Genomic DNA, 27,969 nt, shown 5'->3' on the forward strand with positions numbered 1-27,969 from the left:
TTCTGCAGATCGAAATTTCCAGAACGAAAACGTTGGAACCAAAAACGAACTGTGTTTTCTTTTGCAACACGACCACCATACACATCATTCACCCTTCGAGTCGTTTCCGCAGCACTAGTGCCACGGCGGAACTCGTACTCGTAAATAATGCGATATTTTAAGTTTTCCATTTTGTAAAATGAGTGACGCAAACAGAAAAAAACAGAAGAAAAAAAACAAATGAATGACGGTCATCGAACCACAAATACATGAGTCTATAGCTGTACAAATTTGAATTTGGAATTCCTTACCAAAGAGGAGAAATTCGTGATTAAAGTGGCCAGTACGAAAAACGCCAATTTCATATGTAAGGACCTAATATATATAAAAGAAAGTCGTGTTAATTACACTATTTATAACTCAAGAACGCTCGAAATGATTTAGCTGAAAATTGATGCTTAGAACTAGGAGACGGACATAGGAACTTTTTTTATCTTGTGTGCATTTTTTTTTATTCCGCGTGGATGGAGTCGCGAGTAAAAGCTAGTTAAATATAAACCCTCTTGAGAAGTTTTCTGTTTCAGATTTTGTGAAACATTATAACCAGTGTAGTTGATTAACCAGTCAGTAAAAAAGTAAAAAACTCTTTTAAATACTATCCGTTGGTTTCTGAGGCTAAAACATATCGTCATTAAAGGAAGCTATGGTATAAAAGTAAAATAAATTATCCTTTTATATATAATTCAGCATGGAGGCATACGGCAGTACACAAACTTCATAAAAGAAGAAGAAATTACCACAGATTAATTTTTGCATAGATTAATAAATTAAATAAATCCAACAATTATCTCTGACATTATCTTTGACAAATCAAAGATTAAAATATTTTTTAATCTGTGTTTTTGGTTTCGGAAACCCACGGTAAGTAGTGTACATCGATAAAGGTTTTTCAAGAACTAATATTGTTTTAACTTTAGTTTCTAACAGCTGTTTCTAAAAACAACCAAACGGAGCCATGGTATATGGCAACCTTCAAAGTAATAACTATATATAATACGAAATGTAACAATTTAACACTTGATAATATCTCTGAATATAATTAAAATTTTAATATGAAATAATAATCGTATCTCGCTCTAATAATTTTATTCATTTACATAAATATTCACTATTATTTCGCTGCACGTCCTTGAGATAGAAGAGTGCTACTAAAAAACTAATAACGCCATATCTTCCGTCCTTCTCTGACAGGCACGAAGCAAGTGCAAAAACAAAATGAATTTAATAGCGTAGACGAGTATTGCTTGGTGCAATATGGTGAGGCAAACTGCGTTCGGATGGCTGATTACGATAATCGAGGAATATTTATTTTATTACAGTAGTGTATTACAATGAAAATAAATTTATTTTTTTGCATGCCTAGAACTTTCAATGCGTTTTGATTTCTAGTGTAGTCTGGACGTCTATTTCTCCAACTTCAGAGAAATATTATTTGACGCGTAAGATGCAATAAGGTCGAAATTTTGTCATAGCAACATATATTCGTGCTAAATTATAGCTCTTAGTACAGTTTGTTACATGATATTGGACCCTAAATCAGAAGCTAATTTCATTCTTTGTTCATATGCTTTCATTAAAAATCATCGAGTCTTGTTTAAGTTATATCGGTGTCGATACAAATATTTACGTCATAAATGCAGTAATGAAACTCGACGCATTGTTTTACAAAAAAGGATCATTTGACGGACTCTATTTGGAACAAAGAAGTGGGAGGTGCTAGGATGTCACCGTCCAATCCATTGTTAAATATATCAAATGAGCTTCGTACTAACAATTAATACGTATTTGTTTGGTGAAAATAAATTCGCACGGACGATAAATATGTCATTAAAATGCGAATGAAGACTTATAAAAAGGCTATTAAGAGTAACAATTGAGTGTTAGTACTGTCCTCGACTAATCATAAGTTACCGGAACCGAAACACTTGTATATAAACGTACCTGTTGTTTATTCGGCCGTTTTAGAGAAAATGAGAGGGACATAATCTGTGTTTGCTAGTGTTTTGGCTGTGGAAACTCACTGAGGCTAATGTTTTTTTATGATGTTCCGACCGAATTCGGTGTCAATCGAACTTGAATTTAGAATTTTCAATTACTGATTTTTTTTTCTCTAGTTCTTCACTAATCTCTTCAGAGCTTGTTCTTGAATTTCTCATTAAATTTAACTGTACATATTCAGATAATTTTTATGTTTGTATGCTATTTTTTAGATTCCATTTCTGTATCCTTTTGTTATCATTATGTGATGATGTTCGTGAATTCTGGTCACGTATAAACAGAGCACAGCAGACGGCAGATGGAGGACGGAAACAACGTATTAGGTATGCACGTACCTTAACCCTTTTTTTTTTTTATAGTGGGGAAATGCGTTACGCATACCACCGCGCCCTAGAGGGGAAAGGCGCGGTGGTTATGTCGGACTCTCTCCCTAGACTGAAGCCTACCGACTAAAACCCCACTGTTTCCCTCAGCTCACCGAGCACCAGGGCGCGGGCACACTGCGCGTATTCATCGCACGCCCCGATGGTGACTGGCCACAACGCCTCCTCAACATGTTTGCGTCCTCTCGTTGCACGGGAAACCTGTGCGTCCTCACTACTTTGTCTGAGTGACGGACTTCCCCCTAGTCCGCCACTCTAGTTCGGTTAAGGAGGGATAAGTCGGGCGAAAGCCCTTCTTCTCCCCCCTCTGCGGCGGCTTCGGATGGGGTCCTGGCTGGACGCCTCCCTCAGCCTCTCCGCTTCCTCTTTCTGCGAAATGACTACCTCGCAAAAGGTTTGGACGGCCCTCCAGGCTCTGTCCGACTCCGTCATCCTCTGACGTACCTTTACCCTAGGAAAGGTCTTTTAATAATTTTAGGTTGGCTAATTTTGCACAGAGTTGAAACAAAATTGACAAAATACGTTGAATTTTAATTTTAAAATATATATTTTACAATAAAAAAAAAAGTATCCGAGAATTTTTATACCAAATCATGCACTCTATCCATCCCTTTAACTCTCTTTGAAAAAAAAAAAAAACAGAAAACACTAAGTTATTGAATTATTTTAGGATTAATAATTTATAGTTTAATATAACGCAAACACAATGGATGACTTAAGATTCAATATACTTTTGTTAAGATTGAAAGTAACAAATGTGAGGATGATGAAGGCCATGTGTTTGGGTTCAATGCCCTTTCATTTTTGAAAACTTCCGTTAGTGTTACATGGCTCAGTTACGGTTAATTCGCCTACCATATGATATATGGATATAAATAAGACGAATATTTCGTTATTATAGTTGCATATTCCAATAAAAGCAGCCCCGAAAATTGTCAGCAAAAAGATGACATTTCAACCTTTGAAATACGAAAAAAAAATTTTTGACACAAACCACTTTGACCTAAGGATATCGTTCGTATCCGTAGAGGGAATATACAACATAGAAAATCGGAATGATTCCGATCAAAAACGAAAAAAATGTTTTTTAGCAGTTAGCAGCCCTATTCGTTATAGCGTAACGTAATAATAAAGTAACGAAGTTATCAAAAAGTCAATGTTGCTATATTGCCTGGCTCTGTATCATTGTTATTGCAAAGAACATTAAATTGATTTATATTATTATTGGAGAGGTAAAATATTGATTTAATTAATTCCGTCGGAGGAAACATAAATTATCTGTGGCCAGTAATGAACATTGATACAGATAACAAAACAATGATTTCTTTATGTTAAAAATTAGTTTACAATCATTCCAGTAGAAAAAAAGTTTAGTTCATTGTAGTTGCGAAATCTGTCCTTTTAAAAATTATTTACTAATCTTAATACGAAAGTTTGGATAGATGTTTTTTACTATCTTCTAAACGGGTGAACAAGTTTAGACGAAAAGAACAGATATAGATTATATTCTGAAATATCCTATTGACTTAGTTTCATTATCACTCACTCGATAAAAATATTTAGTGTAAATAAGTTAAAATATTAAATTAACGAGCTTCTTAAGTAATATGGTGTTTGTTATATAAATGTTTGTAAACAGTATGCAGTGTAAAAATGTGTTTATTACCGGGTGGCAATGGTGGGTGTGCAACGCCGTTATTACCCGTTCGGCAAGAAGATAGCATAAAGTTCTCTTAATGTTAACATTATTCAAGATCTGATATCAGAAATGATAACCAAAAACTTAACATAAAGTTAACATAAAGTTAACATAAAGCTCTCTTATGAGCCATCTAGCGCCATCTTTTAGAGATCATTAAAAAGATATCAGAAAGATAACGTTTTTATGTTAAAATTAAGAGGCTAGTGTAAAATTAAAATCGACATGGTAAATAGGTTTAATTATTGTTTATTTGATAACACAATGAATAATAACGATATGACATACCAATATAAATAATCTTATTATTAAAATTATAAATACTTTTACGGCTCAAGTAATGATATAGGAGTTTTAAATGTTGGTGGTGGGTGCTGATCCTTTTGGCTCACGTACGTGGCAGGTGGCATTGGTATATTATTTATTCCGCTATCTGAAAATAAAGTGTTTTATTAATAAGGAACAAAATAATTATATATAATTGAACAACTTTATTTGTTACATAACCTCATTATCAGAAGAACTTGACGATGATATTATCCTCTTTCTACTTTTAGTTTCTTACTTTTACATCTTGTGTTGAATCCTAAAAAAATATCAAATTAGAAATTGAAAATATTCATTAAATTTTAGCGCATTCTAAATTTTATCAGACACTTTTACAAAGACGATGCTGATAAGTTTTTTTTTATTATTATGTATGAATGTATGAATTAAATGAACAAAATTGTATACAAATGTTTAAAGTTAGAAATATTTTAAAAAGTAAAATATTTAAACTGCATTTAATTAAAATAGCGACGAGCATCGTCTTACAACAATTTTAAATAATTTAATTAGTTATAAAATAAAAAAATGTGTTTATAACCTATATTCATACTTACAAGTTTATTTGTTCGGCAATTAAATTCTTGATAACTAACTGAATAATAAGAATCACAAATACTATTAATTATAGTTTCAACCAGTATGTTAAGTCAAAAATAATACGTTTATGTTGTAATAATTGAATAAAACCACTTAGCAATGCCGAACGAATTACGATGCAATTCACGCTTGTCAACAATCACTCTTTAATGGATGAGTGAGAGGTCCGTATAGAACAAAATGGCCGCTGTTGTCGCGAAAAGTACTAACGATTCAATTTTTCGTATATTTCAATTTCGAATTATTTTTGAATTGAACACCAAATTTATTTTTGAAAAAGTAACTAGAATTGTTTTTTAAAAATGATTATTAAGGAAATTCAATAAATCTGAAAAAATTTTAAAGTTTTATTAACAAAAAAATATGATCTCGAAAAGTCATCATTTAGTTATCATTGAGATTGCTTTAAAATGACATCGGCAAAAAGTTATCGAAAAGACAACATTTTGCTGAGCTCTAAAAGTCAACATGTTTCAGACAACATTATGTCATCTTTCTGACTTTTATGCCGAACGGGTAAGGTCGTAGAGTCATGCGCGAACGATTTAATTGCTCGCATTTTAACTATAAAGCCGTATGAAGTAACTTGTTACCGATGCATAGTGGACGAAGCTGTGTCAGCCTAGATTTAGTCTAGCTGTCTTAAATAAAATTATCAGAACAAGTCTTTAGTGGCTAATATGAATAGAAATCAAACATAAGCTATAATTTTTAAACTTACACTTTGTGTTTACACGCAATTTCTTCGATGAAACGAACTAATGATGTTGACAAAGGAGTAAAAAGGACGACAACTAGTTTATAAACTCCTGCCTAAGCTTGCATTCCGCATTGCACACGGTTGCCAATCATCTCATGGTACGTTGGACTCGCATTAGTAGACAATCTGTATTGTGTATGCCTGATGCCAGCTAATACAACACAAATCGAACGAACAGCAAAAACTAGGCAAACATTTGTTGTATTCAGGCAGCATAATAATAGCTCTTTATTTATAAAATTTGTAACGATTTGATTAATATTTGTTTCAATAACATAAAATTTAACGTCTCTCAAATAATAAATACCTATTAATAAAGCAAAAATTAGTATAAATTTAACGAGGAAATGCCGCCAGCCTCTTGGGCACCTTACCCTGCGAACGCAGCGATTTGGGGTCGATTTTTACATTATTTTTAGTTTGGTATAAGTATATAGTAGTTTTAACATATTATTCATAGTTTTTAAATACTAAATAAATAATTCTATCTGTCGGGTTAGTATAAATTTTGATTAAATTCCTTAAATCCTAACCTCAATGGTAGCGCTTTATCTATCTCTTACTCAGTTTTTCTAGACAGAATGTAGTGTTTATAAAATTTGTTAGAAAAACACCAGAAGTTGATAAATAAATTATTGCGATGTCCATTGAAGCATAACTGGGACGTGTTCCGCGTGACTAAATACAGGAGTAACCGCCTTTAATCTCTCTTAAGATACCTAATGCTGTTGCTTAGTAAGATAGAGGTGATTAACACACGAAACAAGAGTAATTCGACTGACTTCAAGAGGGAAAAAAACTTCGCCTATGGCTCTTAGACTATAATTTTTGGGGTCGAATATGAATCGAAGCCGTTTTGGAATTATTTGTTATTGGAATGGACGTATGACAGAAAACTGTCCGAAAATAAATTAAAATAATAGATAAACGTTGTATAGACAATTTGTACCGTAATGGGAATTGAATACGTTCCTATTCGAGTAAGTTTCTATTTAAAAAATAGAAATGACTATGAAAACGTTGCCTCAAAGATTAGATACATAAAAATGATGTCTAAATATTAACGCTATGATTCGCATAACCTCCTGCAGTGAGACAAGAATACACCGAAGCGTGGTGGGAATCTGGAGCACGTGTGCATTTTGTCTTTATATCTCTTATGATAACATAATAAAAAGTATCAAGTAAAAATTAAATAAAACCTCATAAGTTATTTTTAAGAAAATATAGAGGTTAGAGAAGTCGATAAAGTCGTTGACCTTTTTAAGGCATTTGTTTAGTAATTAAAAACGTCTGGCTTTTAAAGTAAAAAATATTTTATATATTAAAAGTTTCGGTCAAAAGATTACATGAAGATTATTTTTTTTTTCTTTTTACGATTTACAGTTGAGACTTCGTACCTTTATCCCTTGTATAAATAAATAAAAAAACTGCACACTTTTGTTTCTGTTTGTTAGCTTAGTGAGGTTTTTAATGTTATATAATTTTATTTTAGGTGCTACATAAAATAAAGATAAGAAACAATAATCCTTATACAATATTGTTACCGTGCGGCTTCATAAAAAAACTGTTTTATTTTTTATTGTTTACAAACTTTCAATTGCAAATGTCAAAATTCAAATGCCCAAATTAAAACGAAGGCCTTCGTCATTGGCTAAGAATTACTGCTACCATGGCATCCATTCATCTTTTCTGCTTTTACCTAGCAATTTTTGTCCCTTTCTCCTATATATTTTTCCATTTCCTCGCCTCTAAGTTTATTGGTGTGAAACTATATAGCCTATAGATTGTCGTAAATATAGGGCGTAAACATATTACAAAAAGAATTATTCTAAAATATGTTGCAATTGCTACGATCCTGCGCTACAAAGTAGTGTGTGTTTACGATTTTTTTATATTAGTTTAGATTATAATATTTAGCAATATTGCAATTAAACCTCTAACAAAAAAGGGACAGACAAACATATGAGCAGACTTTCTCTTGTACCAGCAACAGTTACAAATATTTTAAACCTAAGCAATGTAACATGAACCAGTTTCGTAACCGGTCTGCGGTTAGCAAATCGATGTTCTGTCAATTATTTAATACATTTTAAACGACTGTAACATTACACCATCGATAGTAATTGTCCGTTACAATAATCGATACGAGTTACACAAAATCGATTTACACATGCTATACCTTCTATACCACGTGTAAATATATCAATATTTTAAAATAAGAACATGTGGTCTAGGCAAAAGCATTTCGAATATCCTGACTTCTTCCACATCAATGTTTTTTTTTATAACCGAATAGGGCAAAAGAACAGTGGATCGCTCAATATTAATGGATCCGACGTCCATGGACAGAGGAACCGCAGACGCGTTGCTAGACCTCATTTAAGAATAGTAATGAAACGTAATTTCTTCCCTATTTTAACAAAGAAAATCAAAGTGAATCAGAGAGATGATAAGTTTTATAGCACTGGAAACTTGGGGTAAATAACTTAAATGCCCATTCAACTCTTACTTTTTTAGGGAAGGGGCAAACGCTTGACGGGGACACCGAGGTGATCATCGACACCCATGAACATCAGTAAAACTAGAGGAACTGCAGTTGCGATGCCGGCCTTTAAGAAAGATATATGCTCGCTTCTTGAAAGAAACTAAGTCGTATTGGTTTGGAAATACCGCCGAGGATAGACCATTCCACAAAGCGGCCGTGCGTGACAATAAATTTCGCGTGAACTGCACTGTTGTGGAATACAAGGCATCCAGGTGGTATCTGGCGGTCTGTCGGTTATTGTTATTGTTAAATGAAAGGAAGTCTGAGATGGAAAATCGTTACTGGTTTTTGATTTGTGTCTTGTAAAAACAAGGAAGAAATGCAAGCGTGAGAAACAAACAAACAATAAGGGATGGAAACAGTTTCTATGATGAATGGGGGATCAAAAAATAATGCTTACTTCAGTCATTAGAAGTTTTGCACTCTGTGCTTGAAAATATTGTATTTAATAGTTTTTTTTGTATTCTGAACGATTTTATTTATAAAAAAATGTCATATGTCATTATATTTGATGTATAGATATAAAAGTTTTAGTAAAAATGTTAACGATCATATTAATAAATGAATGTGAAAGTTTGGATGGATAACGGACGGCCAAAAACATGTTAATGGATTTGGATGAAGTTTGCAGCTGATGTAAAAAATAGACTGGAAGAACACATAAGCTACTTATCAAAAGCTAATGTGACAAATTGTAAAGTTAAATTATACAACCAGCGTATAAATAAGGTACATATTCATTAAGATAAGATAACGAAGGAATTATGCTCAATTTGTTATTGGCAATAGTTAACTAAAAAACTGTTAAAGGTTTCCACCAATTCAAGGAAAAGACATTATAATATATTGGTAATTTATAAATATCAGAACTGGAGGACAAATATGTCAATAATAATTTAAAATTAGTTCGTTATTATAATTAGATGAGGCTTTTTAGGCAAATCCAAATTAGGTATAATGACTACAAGACGAAAGGTCAAATGTTTTCGTACTAAAATTTTGAAAATTCTTCACATTAACTACGTGTTTAAATTCAGCTACATTTTGTTTCTAGTATTGAGAGTTTGAAGAATTTCTTTGTTATCTATACAAAGAACCGAATCGAATCGTTGACCCATGCTGACGATTTTTATAATAATCCTGTCGATCAACAATCAAGTTATTCTGCATTCAATGAAAACCTATCATTAATGTTTGTAATATATTTATATTATTACGATCATAATTGTTTAACTATTTCTTTATTATAAAATGTTATGTTCCAAACTAAAATACTCTTGTAATTCAACTTTAATAATTTCAAGATATAAAACATAATTTAATAATGTATACCTTTGATTGAGGTTGGGTAAAATCCAATGAACAACACAACACAACACTGATAAAACTAATTTGCGTCAAACTGTACCGTTAATGCACAACACATTGTTATTATTAGTTGAATCCACGCTTGTCTCAGCGGGGGAGCCGACGAGGGCTATACAGACGTCCGTCCGCGACAACAGCAGCGCTTCGAGTGGTCGAGTCTGTCCGAACCGACGTCACGTGACCTAGTGGTAACTGGGTGAACCACCACCGAGCCTACCTGCGTCAATTCTTTCACAATCCGCCTTCATCCGATTATAGGGTCGTTAGCTTGGAAACAATAAGTAACAACAAAAGTTGACCGGTTCTACATATGCGGTTCCACGAAGTCTATTAGTATTTTGTATATATTGCTTTGGGAAATTACTTCTGAAGGAAAGTACGTACTTGTACTTAATGTCTAGGGAATAACTTTAGCTTTAAACATTGATGCTCCGCTGAAAAGATAACTTTGGAGCACTAAGACACAGTCACTCAGGCCCAAAGAATGTAAATTTGCAACAAAAATTAAGTTCAAGTACCTACATTTGCCATCACCTTAATCCAATGAAAAATATCTACATTGTCAGATATTACTAACGATAGTTTTAAGAGAAAAATAAATTTTTTCGGTGTCTGAAATATTGTACCTAGAGATTTGGTTAAATAGTTTGATCATTTTCTGAAGGCTACATTGTACCTATTCGTATTTAATTCAATGAGTAGTAAATATCCATACATTCGAAAATAATTGAAAGATCATCAAACACTCCGTTAGTCGAAGTCACAATGGTAGTAAACCACAATGCAATGTTTTGCCAACGAAATCCACTGCCGACCTCGCGCCGACACGACAATGGATTGCCTGAATAATGGACAATAACAAAGGTTTCGGTGCCATCGTAGTCACTAACTGACTTCGGTATTTCTATAAATAATTGAACTAGACTGACACCAAATTGTGAAATTCAGATTTGTTACAATAACACTGAAAAATACTCAAATCGTATTTATTTTATAACTGGCTGTCGCCCGCAACTCCGTCCGCGCGGAATTAAAGAAAAACATAATAGCCTATATGTTCTTCCAGACTATTATCTACATATGTGTCAAATTTTATCGAGATCCGTTGAGCCGTTCTGGAGATACCTTCAAACAAACATCCATCCATCCAAACATTCGTATTTATAACATTAGTAAGATGTCTATTATCCAAAACATTGAATTAACTATAATTAAAAATAAAATTATTATTAATTAAAGACAAGTAAAAATCCATTCTCTCTTTTTTAAAAGCTAATGTGATGGACAACAACATGTTTTTGTACATTTTTTCGGCAGTGAAAACTCGGCAACATCTTGAAAATTCGAAACTTCTATTCATAGATTACAGCCAATTGACAATTATCTTTTGTTTTAGATCAGAACGTTCTAGGTGATATTTGATTGATTTACATTTACAATTCATATTCTATTCATGATACGAAGGAAAGATTACCAGATAAACATCGATAGAAAAAGCTTTAGTTAGTTAGTTCTTGCAGATGTAAGTGCATTCAGCCATGTTCTTGTGCTTGTTTACGTTGAACAGAGCGCGGGCGCGGACACAAAATTTCAAACATATAGTCTTATGTGGAAGTGTTGAAATCGAATAAAGTGGCAGAGCGAGCGATTCACTATAATCTTAGTAATTCATGAATGGACGTTAGTGAGGTATCTCTAGAACGGCTAGATAAATCTCGCTGAAAATTGACATATATGAAGAACATAGTCTGGAAGAACACGTAGGCTACTAATTCAGTAATTTTTATTTCCTGACATCTAATACTTCTAGTATTGTCTATATGTCTCTGTTGACTTCGTGACGAGGAAATCGGACTGACAAGATCATAAATTATAATGATTATTACAGTTCCCAATTGCTGGAAGCAAGCTGGACATACATGACAACTCGTATTTTAAAATTGTTTACCATTTTGAGCTGGAAAATACAGATGTGTTGAAAATGTGATGATTTAAGATTAAGGATTTTAACATTAGAAATTTTAAAAGACTGACTTTGTAATTGCTTTGGTTTCATTAATTACGCATAAAGAGGGTTGTCGTATGCATACTCAAGTGATCCTTTGCCTCAGAAATCGTACAAGCTTTCTTTAGAAACGGCAAAAGAGGTGCTTCTTCATTTGTTAATTTAATAATGTTAATGTTGTCGCACGAAAGTTACTGTTGACTGTTAAATGCTTCTCTTTTTATTGTTTAATTAGCTATGTTTAAGTTTTGTAGAATTTACTATAAAACGGATATAGATCAGATCAACTTAAAATATTGTGAAGTCTCCACTGTTTCTTGTAATTGTGACAAAAAACAACAAAGACTTTTTGGAAATTTGTTTCCCCAATATCGTTCACTTAGTAATTGGTTAATAGTTACAAAGTAAAAATTAAGTAATGTTGATTAGTATTCCTGAGATATTTCTGGAAGTAAAGTCGAAAATAAATCGTTTGTTTAAGTAAAATACGATAAAATTAACATTCCATTGTAGAAACTCCGATGCGAGCAGGATTACTTCGAGCAAAGTTTTTGCGTCAACATGAATCGGAGATTTATTCAGCAGATAACTGGCATGCGAGCACGATGCAAACATCATTCACTACACTTCCGACTAATATGTTCCGACTTTCGGCCAACATTTATTGTGAAAAAAAGTTTTAATTAATAGGATTACCATTGCTTTCCAATGTCGAGACACTTGCCCAAAGACATATAGATCTCATCCCTTTCGTTCTCTTAAAAAAAAAACAACAGAGATGACGGTTGATGGCACACTTGCCGAACGCATCCGACTAACTCCAAGTGGATCCAACCGGTCCCGAGTAGATCTGCTTTACATAGTGGTCTTATAATCCGCGGCGGTCAGCGTGAAAAACAATGCCGTCCGATGCTCTCTGCCCTGGTCTGTGAACGGAACCAGGAAAGGGAGGTATAAATTAAAGTATTTTTTTCAAACTTAGCTGTTTTTTTTCATGTTTAAGTTCATTTAATAGGTTTAAAATTGATAGACGACTTAACATTTAATATGTAATTAATTAGAAATTCAAGATAGAATAATAAACTCAAAGTCGTCTTTTATACACGCAACTGAACAAACTAACATTTTCCGCACGAATACTTCAGCCATGACTACTTAGTAATTTTGTTTTCACAGATGAAATAAGCCAGTTAATGTCAAAAGCACAAACCATTGACGCATGTATTTTATAAACAGACGAGAAGATTAGGCATTAATGTGCAAATTATTGACTTCCTTGTTTATTATTTAGTACTTTCGAAACAGTGAAATGTTTCTATCAATTAAATTGTCTATGTTTTTTATCAATAAAAAAAACCGCAAAAACCAATGTCAATATCAGCGAAAGTAGTCGCTACAAACGTATGTAGTCAAGCACAAAAAGTAGAATGGTTCGGTCGTAGTCTTGATACTAAACTCGTATCACGTTACTGTTTAGGAAGCCCGTCGAGGAAACATATATGTATCTATGGTCGTATGGTTTCGTCATTACAACGTTTTATTAAATGAAAAATTATATGTCCTGTGCTATTCGAAAAAAAGTGTCAATAGGACTTACACAGAAACGATTAAAGGTTTTTTAAACAGTCACTTAGTGAACATACTTGTGAGCGTTAAACGACATTTGCCTAAATGGGTAGGAAATAAACTTCCTAGGCTATATTGAGTATTGATACAGTGCTTAGCTTATTTGCTTTGCAATGCTGCACATTGCGACGTCCGCTTGCCGCTTGCCGACAATACAATGCGTCGGAAATTGTATTAAATTTGCAAATATCTCACGTGGCATTGCACGTCGTTTATTATGATCACGAAAAGTCGTTTTAAACATAAAATACAAGGCAATATCTGGCTTTAAACAGCAAACTAAGCTGTGGTTTTTTACTTACGTGCCTGTCCTCAGATTTTGCGAATGATGCGAATTTTTTGAATCCTCAGAAATGCGAATGTTTAGATGGATGGATGTTTGTTTTAAAGTATCTCCAGAATGGCTCAACAGATCTTGATGAAATTTGGCACAGATGTAGAACATAGTCTGGAAGAACACATAGGCTATTTATTTTGTGTTTGTGTTTTTTAATTATTTTATATTTAGAGATTAAACAGTTACTGTAAGTGGATTTCCCACAAGAACTCCATTTAAAATATACAAATGCTAAGTAAGTTTTCTCTTCATTACACTGTCATACATAAAATTAACTTCAGTGCATTTTACGGTTACCTTCCGGTTTGAAAGACCCAACCCTTTCAACGCGTCTAGACGTCGTCGGGTCCGGTCTACCAATTAGCTGTAAAAGGCTTTATGTCCGTTTGGGTAAAGTTACTCCGGGATGGGGAAAGTGCTTCCAGGGTCAACGGTCTTGCCGCGCCTATAACTTGCGTTTTCTTGACCAAGAATAACCCGTTTGTTTATTTTTAATATTTAACTGTTTAATTGATTGTTATTTGGTAATAGAAAATACTTTTACTTCTTTTAATTTTAATATTTTAAAGGATTTATCATAGGCGGCCATAACTTTAAACTTTATTTAGAGCTTACGATGTCAAAATTGTACATGATATGATTTAAAATTATAAAAAAAAAACAAGCAAAAACAAACATTTAACATAAAGATTATCTGCTCCAAATTGCCGTAGTTTTGTAAACATTTAATTATAATGTTTCTTGATATGCGAAATGAAAAAGAATAACTTTAAAAAGATACGGCCATTTTATTAAACATCTTATTAATTTTCAATAAAATAATCTCAAGTAATTTGTACAAAGTGAAACTTATCTCACGGTTCCGGAGCCATTTAATATCATCGTTATTACTAAGTACAAACATTTTTGGAGTATAATCAAAATATTTGTGTTAATTAAAACGATAAATATGATATAATTCGACAAAAAATGTAAGTGAAAGCTCTCCACTCCATACTGCCCCAAATTATCAAAAAAGCGTCACTATCGAGTAAACATTCCTAAGTATGGAAATGCAAAGGTAACTTAGTATAGATGGCGACTATTACACAATTTTATCATATTTCAATAATAGAAACTACAGATGATGGGTCACAGCATCCTGATAGCCCTATTATATTATGGAAGATTTAAAAACAAACTTAGAATAACAAACTTTCGTGAGACATTATCATTAACTTATATAGGAACGGCTAAAACACTCACGTATTATCCGGTGTCGGCACCGACTAGTTTCGAGCCCATCGGGGGCCCTTCATCAGGGTGAGTGGGACTGGTATTATTTCGCGGACGCGGCCCGTCGCTCACTGTGAGCCTGATGAAGGGCCCCCGATCGGCTCGAAACTAGTCGGTGCCGACACCGGATATAGATACGTGAGTGTTTTAGCCGTTCCTATATAAGATAACAAGCTTCTTTCTGATATAAAACTGTAGATTGTAAATTGACCATCTTACATTACAACAATGAGAATACAGTCATAAAAAATGCAATCTGAAAAATTAACAAAGGCTTTAAATCTTCCGCAAGCTTGTTCACGTAAGTAGAGAAAGTGTTGCGACAAACATTAACAAATATTTGTTTGAACGCCTAAATACTATGAGCGAGTACGAGCGGTACTTTTGGCTGCATGAATGAGCCCGTGAGAATATTTTTTGCTATAGTTAGCAAGCACACGAATAACACATTTTATAATAATTATAATAAAATAGTTTAATAAGTTTTGATGCATATTATAATGACCTTATACGTGGTATAATTTCTAGATCATTAGTAAATCTTTTGTCATCATCATTATTATCATTATCAGCCTGAGTTCGTCCGCTGATAAACGAAGGCCTTTATACTTATTATGTAATAGATGTCGCCCGAAACAACGTCCGCGCGGTATCAAAAAAAAGTAATACGTAGTCAATGTGTTCTTCCAGACTTCTATATTTGTGCCAAATTTCATCAAGATCCTTTAAGTCGTTATTAGTAAAAAAGTTATTAATAAAATATAATAAAATAAATAAGTAGACGTCGCGATCTCATAATATAAGGCAAATATACATAACATAATGTACCTAATTATGTAGATAATGGTCTCTTAGTCTACATATTTTTAGTTTAAGAACTGGTTCGTCACTTGAGATATATTAGCAACTTTCAAAAAATAGTTTTATCTTTTTTTTTAATTTGCAAGTAATTAATCAAACGAACTATAAACCTTATGTAACGGAATGAGAAATATATGCAAATTGCATTATAAATATTACATAATTTTGTCGTATAAATTATAAAGGATTATCCGACACGACCTGTAATTAATTTATATAAAAAAACCCTTTTTGAATTAAAAAAGAAATTAATAATCTCACCAGTGTTTTTAGAATAAAGCAAAAAAATTGTAAGAAATGTGCTTCAAAAATGTGTAGGTACTTTTTAATCTATTGTCCCTCTCTATACTCTCTAATCTTTAAATGACTGGACTGAGAATATTACTAAAGAAACTATATATTTCAACAAAAAAAAGCATTAATACGAAAGGGATAAATTCATTTAATAAATTCTCGGAATTGTAATTAATTTGGAATTTCATCGTCGGAAGCTATGCAACGGTATTGAACAGTTCCGTTTTAAGATCGATTCTGAATGTACTCTGTTGTAAACGTGTTGCAAAAACCGTTTTCGCTTTAGTGCAAGAATTAAACTTGTTGCAGAAAAAGGTTTTTTTTACTTTACTGTAAAGAAAGTGCATATTACTGATTAAGTAAACAACCTCTCTCTATGTTATGGTTAGCTGTAAGAGAACTCTTTTAGAGTTAAGCTCTCCAGTACATCACTGCATTTCTAATGTAATATCACAAAAATTATATGTTAGGAACTTTAAATAAAAATAAATAAATAAAGTAAATATTATTATTTCGAACCAAAATAACTGAAACTAAGGCAGACGAAAATAGATTACAGCTGAAATCTTATATATATAAAAGAAAGTCGTGTTAGTTACACTATTTATAACTCAAGAACGGCTGAATCGATTTGTCTAAAAATTGGTGAGCAGGTAGCTTAGAACCAAGAAACGGACATAGGATAATTTTTACCCCGTTTTCTATCTTTTATTCCGCGCGGACGGAGTCGCGGGTAAAAGCTAGTATAGAATATAAGTATCCTTAATTATAACTATACTTAAATGTTATATTTTAACAATTCATTTAAAGAGGTTAGATTAGTTCGACTTATGACATCAGTGAGCCGAGCCTTATGTTTAGTTTCTACTTATTGTGATTCAAAGGCGTTTGCTTGCTCTAAGGCACGGGATAAATAAAACACAAAATACTCTAGTAATCAACGACAATCGCACTCGCAAAGGAATGTAAATGGACTGCGAATTTATGCAGATTTTTTATTTATTATTTAAATATAATCCTTTCAATATTGCACTCGGCCCATACTACATTGGAGTAGAGTTGCTAGTTTTCAAAGAAGGCGTAGGCCCGAAAACTAAGTATCGAGGGTGTAATCATTATTAAATGTTCTTGAGCATGAAAGTAAACCTTAAATTAAGCTACCCTATATTGTTTTTAAAGGTATAAAGTAAAACAACTTTCGAAGTCAAAAGTTACATAATCCGACGACCCCACCGGTTGTTTTCTCAGAATGGAAATACAAGAGTGTCACCGAAATGACAGACATCATTAATTTTCTCCAAAAAATCCGCGTAACTGAGGGACGGGCCCAGTTCACATTACCAACGTAACGTAATACGATACAGGTTGGCTGATAGCGGCACGTAATTAAGTGATAACTTTTTATTGAATTATGTAACCGAATGAATAAAGACCGAAATTAATAAGTGGTTAAGAACTCTGGCTTGACATAATGTACTGTTAAGATACGACGAATCGCGACTTAAAACCTTAAATTTTTTATAATTCTGGATGGTTTTTAATGTTGTCTTTTAATTCTATGACTTATTCAATCTCAGCTGATCGTCTTATCTTTAGGGTCAGAACAACAATTACCGTAAGATTCAACTGCGGAAACGATTGTATAAAAACTTGTATTGATCTCTCTATGTTTTTCATACTATCTCCATAGATAATTCAATTTAACGTTGTTTAGGTCACAGTAGTTGAATAAATAGAAAAATATTTTGACATACAACCATGACCCCAACAATCGAGAGCATTTAGTCTTCCGTTTCCTTGACTCTTAAGAAAGCGCAACTCACGTTATTTGAGAATAACTGGTCATTGGCATAATAATAAATAAAAATTCGAAGACATAAAATCGACGAATATGGTTATACGAAAACGGTATATTCCATTTAACGCTTTGCCATGTAGTTGATTGCTGTTGAACTCTAACAATTTGTAATTTCAGTAGGCATATTATAAACCGAAAGCTACTATAGTAATTGCAAACTGCCACATCATAATCTTTTATTCTATTATCGTAACTTAAAAAGTAGTAGAGCAATTATACGTGTCGTTAATTTCTTAGTAATTTCCTTATAGTTATACTTAGCAAGTATAAGACCTGACAAAATTTATGAACGTTCGACTTAGGATTCAAATCAGCAGTTTTATTTAAGCGCGTTCGGGCTTCGCAAAAAGCAGTCGAACCGGTCTCGAACTTGCGAACCGTTTTGGAGGAGTCGAGACAAAACTTAGATAGGAATTGCTATTACCTAATGTTTAATAACCGCTTGTGAAATTTAATAAAACAAAGTAGTAATAGGCGCGGGAGAAAGGCGATAAGTCTACAAGACGTGATAAAGTTAAATTGCATAATAATATTAATTGCAATAAATTTTATTAATAGTAAAAGAAAAATATGAAGGTTTGAAAACATACATAAATTACTTACAGTGGGTTTTTGAGACCAAAATGTTAGTTTAAAACATATTTTTTCTATGTGTTGTCAAGATAATGACAGGACGAGAATATGTTTTATACAGTGATCTTGGTCTCAGAAACCAACAGTTATAGAGTCAGAAAAAAGAGTAAGGAAACAATCTAATATAGAAGCAGAACGTAACTTGATGCGCGCACAGAAAAAAGGGGTAGGTAGAGATGGTAGGTGCGTAATTTCCGCGGAACAATTATTTTGTATAAGTGATGTAGGAAGTATGACGTATTTTCTTTGTTCCTACATTAGTACTACGTATTTCCTGATCAATTAAGTTAGGTACAGTTCTTATGTCATAGTGAAGATTCAATTATGCCTATTACGTATAGTCAATGAAAATGCTAACCCCCCTGCTAAAACTCAAGGCTTAGATATTAGAGTAGAGCATTTTGATAAAACTCTTGAGTTCGATTGCTTGTTAATGCATTTTATAACGGTAATAGTTTGTAGAATTTTAGAAAGGAGATGACCGTGGTTATTGTAAAGTTGCAAAATTCAAATATACCTACATATAAAATTGTCAGTCTAATTTATGATCACGGTAGTCATGTAAAGAGATCTTTGAAAAGCCAAACTTCTTCGTACCAAAAACTACTTTACTTTAACTATGACCGTGGGTTTTCACTGCAGAAAAACATATTGCAATCTCTCTCATAATACTTGAAAAAAACGAGATAACTATAATATGCCTTTCTGTGGTTGAAAATCAAAGAATGTGAGCTCTTGTGTTAATATTAAGTCAATTGTAAGATGAGACATAAATTAATCCTCTGCCTTTCGAGTCTAAGGTCAATCTTTTCCTGTCACTAATCAAGTACGCGGAAGTAGTGTGTAATTAAACTCAATAAATATTACGTATACGACAATAAAGAGTGCGAATTAGATTAAATTACTTTCACACGTTCTACGCAAATTGGATTGACAATTTTGTAGGAAATTAAAATGTAGCTGAAATTCACACGGACAAGTGACTGGTAGTCTAGAAAATGGTTATAACTTTTAATTGCTTTTTGCGCAAGAATATATGAACTAGTAACGATTCCGCCAATGTTCAGTGTAAGGCTTTAATTATGACGTTAGATCTATTGTACATAAATAATATAAATGTGCGTAAATAAATGAAGACTAGGTAGTTAATTAAATTAGTTAGGTGAATCTGTTATTCTGTAAGCAGAAACTATCAAATTATAGTAGTTAAGAAGTCGTGTCGGTATTTAATTATTCCGTTAATTACCATAAGTGTAGAAGGACTTGCATCTAACATGGTAATTATAACCTCAAAAACGGCGCGAATATTGCAACATGCATTTCATCATTATCGCAAATTAGTAAATAACATTGAACATATACGGTAATTGTATATCTCAAATTACACGGTTTATCTGTAGCAAATTTGTAATGCACAAATAAATACAGATTCAAGTAAAATCATAAATCAAGAGTTACTCTTTGCAATAAGTTTGTTTAGCGCGTTTTTCTCGAGAGAAAAGTTATATTCGTAATGGCCATATTATTTAGTATCGTTATTCGTACTTTTTCTTTACAACGTAATAAAAATATGGCTGCGTTTACTTTATTTTTATATTTCAAGTCTTATCCTGTTTATGCTTTAGAAATTTCAAATGATATAACGTATTTTAATTATTGTATTATTCTTTTAAATCTTAGCTTATATTTATGTCAATGTACAAATTGACAAACATACACATCGTATTTCTATATGAAAACCTTGTATGTAACTAAATACCTACGTCATGTCTTTCCTAATTCATTTCTCGAGAGCGTATACCGCTCAATGGTCAATAGTCCACAGTACAGACTTTTCAGTATCATCTCGATTTTGAGTTCTAATACGTTGGTGCAGAATTGATTTTTCTTTGATGTTTTTAGTTGAATTTTTCGCACTCTCTTTGGCTAAATTACCAGATGATTCATACATTAGCGGAGTCGCATTTCTAGGTCAAAGTGTGTGTCGATATCCGTATTTTATGTTAAATAATAAACGTAGACATAATCGCTTAGTCATTGGCATTGGGTTGGTCACTATGATCAAGAGAACGTTGGTACACCAACCATCGAGAAGAATCCCGGAGGACGGCCAATTTTACGTACTCTACGCCCGAAATGTCTTCATGTCTCACATGAAGTATTGGCCGGGTCAACCGGTGCAATACCACCACCACACAGAAAACAGACGTGAAGTGGAAGTAATTCCACGTTTCGTCTGATGAGTGTGGTACCGGTGGCCTAATTTCAGTCCTCATTATTTAGTTAGTTATTAGGAAAGGATGGGAAGGGGAAGTGGATTTGGCGGAAGAGGGGACGCATAGGAAGGAGAAATATCCTCTTTCAGTGCATCCCTTTCTCCGTTGATTGAAGGTCGGCAACGCATCTGCATTTGCAGATGTCTATGGGCAACGGTCTCCTTGCTATTTCGGCGAATACAGGTGGACGTTTGCTCGTTTGCCACCTTATGATATAAAAAAAAGTGAAGACATAGTAGCACTTTAATTTTTTTTTTGTGTTTTCGATCTAATTCGTTTAAAAGACACTTGTAGAATGGAGGTAATGACTGACCTTATCTACTCTACCTACTCATTGTACAAAATTATTAAAATTTCACAGTCTCCTTTCGTAGTAGTAATGTGTGCTTTCCTCGAGTTACGGAGGAAGTGTTCACTTTATTGCTATTACGAAATGATCTCTATGATTGATAATATGCATTGACAGTTAACGTCAATGTGCGTGGGCTATCGATCCACGCTAAGATGTAGATAATATTTTATTTGAGCTGTTTATATAAGAAAGTTGAAAGTGTTTTAAGATAAGATGCTGAGAACAAAAGAAAATTAATATTTAGCATTATGTAAGAGTGGTTACTGTAAACTCATTTTTCTGACTAAGAAAGAAGAAGAATCGTAATTTATTGGCGTATCTATGTATTGTGAATAGTAAACAAAGTGAAAAAACTAACCTTAAATTCTGAAATATTTTCAAGTAAACACTTATATATAGCTATTTTACATTTTAGCTACCCATATCATTCCTCATTTTAAGTCACAATTCTACAAAATAGCATAATGGTTACCGTGTATGGAATTTGACGTTACTATGTTAACAAATTTTAGCCTTTCATTTAGAATAAGTTACTTCTTACTAAAGCTAAGGCTATAACTTTTTTTTTTATAATGAAAAAGCTAGCGCTTGACCACGATCCCACCCGATGAGGTGATGATGTGGTCTAAAGATGGTGCGCGCTAGCTTTGTAGATGCCTATTCACTCTATTCTTGAACTTGCATTGAAGACTATTTCTCAACAAGTAAAATTGGTTCTTATGCAAGATATCGACTGAGATACAAAAAGCATAAGCTTTAGATATTTCTCTGAATGTCTTTCAAAGTAAACATTTTTTGACCAACTATAATATATTCTATTCTTTCCGTTACAAAGAAATATGTTGGCGTGTTGAAGTGATGTGTAGCGGTTGGACTAACTGTGAATTTGAATTTCAACCAGTTAATTTCGGTAAGTATTTTTTTACAAATTTTGTTACAGGATAATTGTAATCAATTTAATAGTGTAACAAAGTGGATAATTGATATTTCATGGCACATAGTTTCATGAGAAACATTTGTAAACATGGGCACAGGAAAGTGAATCGAAGGACGATACCTGGCATCGCTGTGCACGGCTTGAGAATTTTAATGTCGCAATCATGACAGCCGATAAAAGTTTACGCACCGGTAAAGAGCGGGGAAAACCTACACAGATAAAATATATGTTAGTGGATAGTTGAGACAAATGTCAGTTTTGACAGCTGTCACTATTACAATAATGGCGGATGCTGAGAGAGGAATAAGAAGACTTTTACAGTAAATAAAAGGATTGTTTCGTAGCTTATTTTTCGGCATTTGAATATTCCGCTCCGCATTCGATAATTAGCGTTCTAGTTAAGAAATAAGCTAAGAAATTATTCATATTGTTAGGTATAGAGTTTTATTATATAATTTTAGTAAGAAGCTAAAACAAGTCTGCTCGCTGCAAACAAGTCAAGATGTAATAATTCGAGATGATTTTCTCTAAAGAGAAAAGTGGCTTCGGTTTAACGATTTCTATTTACTTGGTAAATTTGGTACAGACGTGTGATGAATTTAATACATTTATTATATTAACAAGTGTCAATATTAAACTGTTTCTAACTACATGTAAGAAGGCTGAATATGTTTTTTTACATTTGTTTTTCGGCAGTTATTACGGTTATTTTCACTAATTAAAAGAAAAAAAAATGGCTTTAATCAATGCTTCTTTCTAGAAAACTTCATTTACAGGCAATTTTGGTCTCAGAAATAATTTTTTAATTCGTAGTCATCATCTCACTATACTCGTACGTCTCCACTGAGGGTCTCGGTGCCTACCCTAAGTTAGACGTGACTAGACTAAAGTCAACCACGTTGGCCTCTTCTCAGATATGTGCAGGTTGCTTTTGATAAATGCACATATGTAAATTGAATAACACATTGGTACATGGTAGGATTTAAACCCAGGACCTGAAGATTGCAAATCAAGTGCTTAACCCTTGAGCCATCGACTCTCTTATAATACGTAGTAATTAGTGTATATTTCTTAGTAAGTAAACATTAAAAGAGATTCCCAAGCCAAGGCTTATAGGAATGATTGAACAAAAGTCAATTGTAAGTAACATGACCTATTTGTATGCGTGAGAAATTGCTTATTTGTTAGTTTAGGTCAAGTATGCATTGAGGAATGTACGTGCCATTTTGGTATACAAAGAAATTTCCTGGTTCAGAGCACGATTGCCTACTTTGTAGTTTGTACATTTAAAAGATTTTAATAAAAAGAGTGATGTGTGTTCCTGATTAATGTGGCGTTGACATGAACAAGAAAGTAAAGAGATTGAAAGTACACAGCTACTAGAGTATGACCTAACAAAGTATGGATAGATCGTGTGAAAGAGGATATGAAGGGGGAGAATTCATATAAGACGGTTATATGAGATTTTTGAAATAGTAGTACATACAGCGTCGACCCTCCAAAGAGATAAGGGCAGGATTAAAACCATGATATTGTATGTTATATATTTATAGTATACTAGCTGTCGCCCGCGACTCCGTCCGCGCGCAGTTAAAAAAAAATGAAAAATAGATGTTGGCCGATTCTCAGACCTACTGAATATGCTCACAAAATTTCATGAGAATCGGTCAAGCCGTTTCGGAGGAGTACGGGAACGAAAACTGTGACACGAGAATTTTATATATTAGACTAGCTGTCGCCCGCGACTCCGTCCGCGCGCAGTTAGAAAAAACTTAATAGGAGTATGAAAAATAAATGTTGGCCGATTCTCAGACCTACTGAATATGCTCACAAAATTTCATGAGAATCGGTCAAGCCGTTTCGGAGGACTTTAATCACAAACACCGCGACACGAGAATTTTATATATTAGATAGGCAAATTACTAGTTTATATACTATGTTAAGATGAATGATAACGCTGGACATGTGATATCACCAAACACTGCATCTTATGAAATTATTAAACGATATTGAAATGTTAACGTTAGCACGTTTATATTACAAACACATAAATATACAAAGAATCTTGATAACGGAAAATAATCTTATAGGCTCTAAAAAATTATAACACTATATAAAATAATTGTTACGTTTATTTTTACTCTAAGTTTATATTTTGATAGAAATTATGTAAACAATTTCGGCCCGCAGTATACAACGCACCAATAATTTTGGCATGCAGTGTACTTCAATAATAATTTTGCATTATAAGTACACGTATATATCATAATAAATTCCTGTGTTGATAAGATAATCACTGTTAATGAACATCGGCCATTTTGTATAATTTATTTTTATAGTTAATACAAATTATGTCCATGTGATTTTTTTTAATACATTAGTAATGTCACGAATTATTTCTAAACGACGAGCAAGTGATAAAGTGTGGTGATTAGTTAATTACTGGGTTTTAAGACTATCAAAAATGTATCTAAAGTTATTAAAATACACTTCATATCTACTCAACTTATATGTATACAGAAAATGTAAATTAATACAACAAAGTCTTAACGTTTTTATATTATTTTACAACTGGCAACTCTATTGTTAGTCACACAGATTGTCACTGAAACCTGAAAAACATCGCATCGCGACACTTGAGCAAATAATGCGTGAAATCGACACATTCTTTTAAATGTAAAAGTACACAGTTTTCTTGTATTTAGGATTCGTTATAATAAACTAAAAACATAAAATATTGGACAATAAAGAAGGAATTTCATCAATTTCAATTATTTTTTCCTATCATACCATGATTTTTTACCGGAGAACATACAAAAAAAAAAACTCTTTCAATCTCTCTGAAAAGTTTTATGAATGTTTCGCCAGTGTAAAACCATGGTTTGTTAATCTCTCTTTAAAGTTTTTTAAATCGATTCCAAAGTCAAGGATGTACTTTAACTATAACAGAACCTTAAAACATGTTTGAGTTTAACCGAATTCTGAACTTAGGCAAATTCAATAACCGGTAAGCTACCTGTCAACTACATAAAGTTGACGCAATTAAGTTATTCATAGATGATCGAATGATTTTTAAATCGTGACACGTTAATAATTATCAGCTGTTTTTACTTACCAAGCGAAGAAAAGAGACAAATATATCCATATTAATTCCCCCATCTATTTCTCTATCAGTACGATAGAGAGACGATGTTACCACAAGCACAATCACTGCACTATATCGAAACTGCACCGATTAACAGATGTACGTCTGCGCGCACGCACGGTCAGAGATAGACTGAAGAAACAGGCTTCGATTGGAGGCTTCGATTTATGTAAGGCTACATTTTACTATAGATAAAAGGCAATGGCATTCTTTAAGATGTAAAGTATAAGGAAAATAATTTGTAAATAAAGAAAATAAGGGCGATGTTTTGTCATAAAATAAAATATGAAATTAACGGAAACTTTTATTTTTTTATTTTATGTTAATATATAATTAATATTAATTTAAATATAATGATATAGACTTAACATGGTCTTCTAGTTTTTTTATACCACAATGATAACTTGATTCACAGATTGACTCGTAAGCAACAACAGTGCACATTTGGCGTTGCAAATAGTTGTTGCTATATCAACTTAGTCAAGTTACCTAATACTTACTTATTGTCGTAGATAACATAAAAAATTACCGATCAACTTAAAATAAAATCAATTAGTAGAGCAGACAGCGTGTAACGTCATAAGCCTGGCCCCGTGCATCTCGGGTTAGTGCTAACGATAACACTCGGAGGCCATTCCGCAGAGCAACATTCCGCGCCGAGGACAACCTCATTTGCTCACTACGCTACTTCTGTATTGCCCCATAACTCATCTCCTTACAGAGTTTTTTAAAGTAGTATTAAAGTGTTGTATTTTAACATAACTTAGTGTCATAATTACACTGGCTTTGAAATAAAAAGCAACGAGATTGTAAACATTTTTAGTAAGATAGAGCCTTAAAAGACTGTGATGGTTAATCTTATCTCGTCTTATTGACATCGTTAGAAATTTTTAATGTACATAGCTGTGAAGGAACACTAAACAAATATTATTATTTATTAGCTAGCCATTAAAACTTTAAAGAAGCGCTAATACGTTACCGCACCTGCTAAAACAATTCCAATAGCAAGAGAAAGTCAGGCGACCAAGTGACGATAACAAACGCCTTGTCCGATGCCTCTTAAACGGAATATTGATGCGATAAAACCGCTTTAATGCTTTATAGAGACGTGAGCGCAGTACAAACGTAATGCGATTGGCGCGACGGCGGTGCTTGGCATTCCACGATCGAAGTGATTACATTAGCCCTACAAGCCCTTGCTTAATCACGTGAAACGAACTCTATTGATTTACGAATACATACATTTGAAAGTGATGTTATAGACTTAAAGCAAAATTGAGCAATGCGAAAGTGGCTGCTGATGGTTTTTGTGTTTTAACATAATTACGCACAATTATTATATGTGGATAAAAGTTACAATGAGTCGCAACGGAACGGGATTTGAAGCAGTTCAGAAATGCTAAATACACGTTGGATTATCGAAATTAATTAATTAGAAATTAATCTTGCTTATTACGCGACTTACGAACAATTATAATATTTATTTCAACAACAAAGCACAAATCAAAAAAGCTATTTTTTACAATAACATACAAAACTCTTAAATTTTTTACAAATTTATGTGATTGTTCTCGTATGTGTGTATGTTTTACTTAATAATTTTTATTTTTTCTCTCCTGTTGGTCGAATCGTCTATGTTTAAAACTATGTATGTGTAGCTATCATGTGATCGTAAGACATATTTTGTTATTTCTAAGATTAAATTTACTGGAAAACCTATTATTGGCCTTGCTTTGTTTTATATGTACTGAATGTAATTTTTGTAACTAACACGTTGTTGGTTTTCTTCTTAAATCTATATATATATAAAAGAAAGTCGTGTTAGTTACACTATTTATAACTCAAGAAAGGTCGAGCTGATTAAGCTGAAAATTGATGGGGAGGTAGCTTAGAACTAATAGACGGACATAGGAACTTTTTTATCTTGTGTGCATTATTTTTTATTCCGCGCGAACGAAGTCGCGGCTAAAAGCTAGTCTATATATATAAAAGAAAGTCGTGTTAGTTACACTATTTATAACTCAAGAACGGCTGAATCGATTTGACTGAAAATTGGTGGACAGGTAGCTTAGAACCAGGAAACGGACATAGGATATTTTTTACCCCGTTTTCTATTTTTTATTCCGCGCGGACGGAGTCGCGGGTAAAAGCTAGTAAATAAATAAATAAATCGCTCCTCTTGGATAACCGCTAAAACACATTTTCTCTGCAGATAAATATGCTTACTTTATATATTCTTTGTTATGACACGTCTCTAGACATAAATTACAAAACACGCCAGTAGTTATAAGAGTACGTCGCTAATCTTTTACTATTACTGTTATTGTGTAGAAAGGATGAAAGAGAGATAAGTAAATTTATGATGAGAAAGTAATTGGTATAAAGTTGGCAGGGATCCCCGCGGGCGAACATTTAGTGACGATTAATGACTTACAAAAGAAAGGAGATAAACACCTCCTTAACTAATGATTGTACGTGCATAGACTTACTTATCTACAGCAAACTAGATTTATTTGATTCCTGTGAAAAGTAAAATAGTGGATAATTTAAGACTGAAGTCGAATATAATTATTTCCTTTAGTCTGCTTCAGGGTTTTTTAAATATCTGATAATAGCTTTCACCCCTGACTCTGTCCGCGCGGAATTAA

General features: G+C 33.0%; 1 protein-coding gene across 2 annotated transcripts in view; it reads right to left on the reverse strand.

Moving 5' to 3' along the window:
• Nucleotides 1-25,457, reverse strand: part of LOC106718517 (rho guanine nucleotide exchange factor 16) — a 62,927-nt gene extending 37,470 nt beyond the window's left edge. Inside the window, exon 1 of one of the 2 annotated variants that reach the window (XM_045677769.1) lies at nucleotides 25,292-25,457. The gene's annotated coding sequence lies outside the window, so the exon portion shown is untranslated. Of the gene's footprint in view, nucleotides 1-9,686; nucleotides 9,880-25,291 lie in introns of those variants that run through there. The other variant, XM_045677770.1, reaches the window with a different exon arrangement.
• Nucleotides 25,458-27,969: the final 2,512 nt, after the last annotated feature.

This window comes from Papilio machaon, chromosome 4, assembly GCF_912999745.1.
Source record: "Papilio machaon chromosome 4, ilPapMach1.1, whole genome shotgun sequence".
Classification (NCBI taxonomy): Eukaryota; Metazoa; Arthropoda; class Insecta; order Lepidoptera; family Papilionidae; genus Papilio; species Papilio machaon.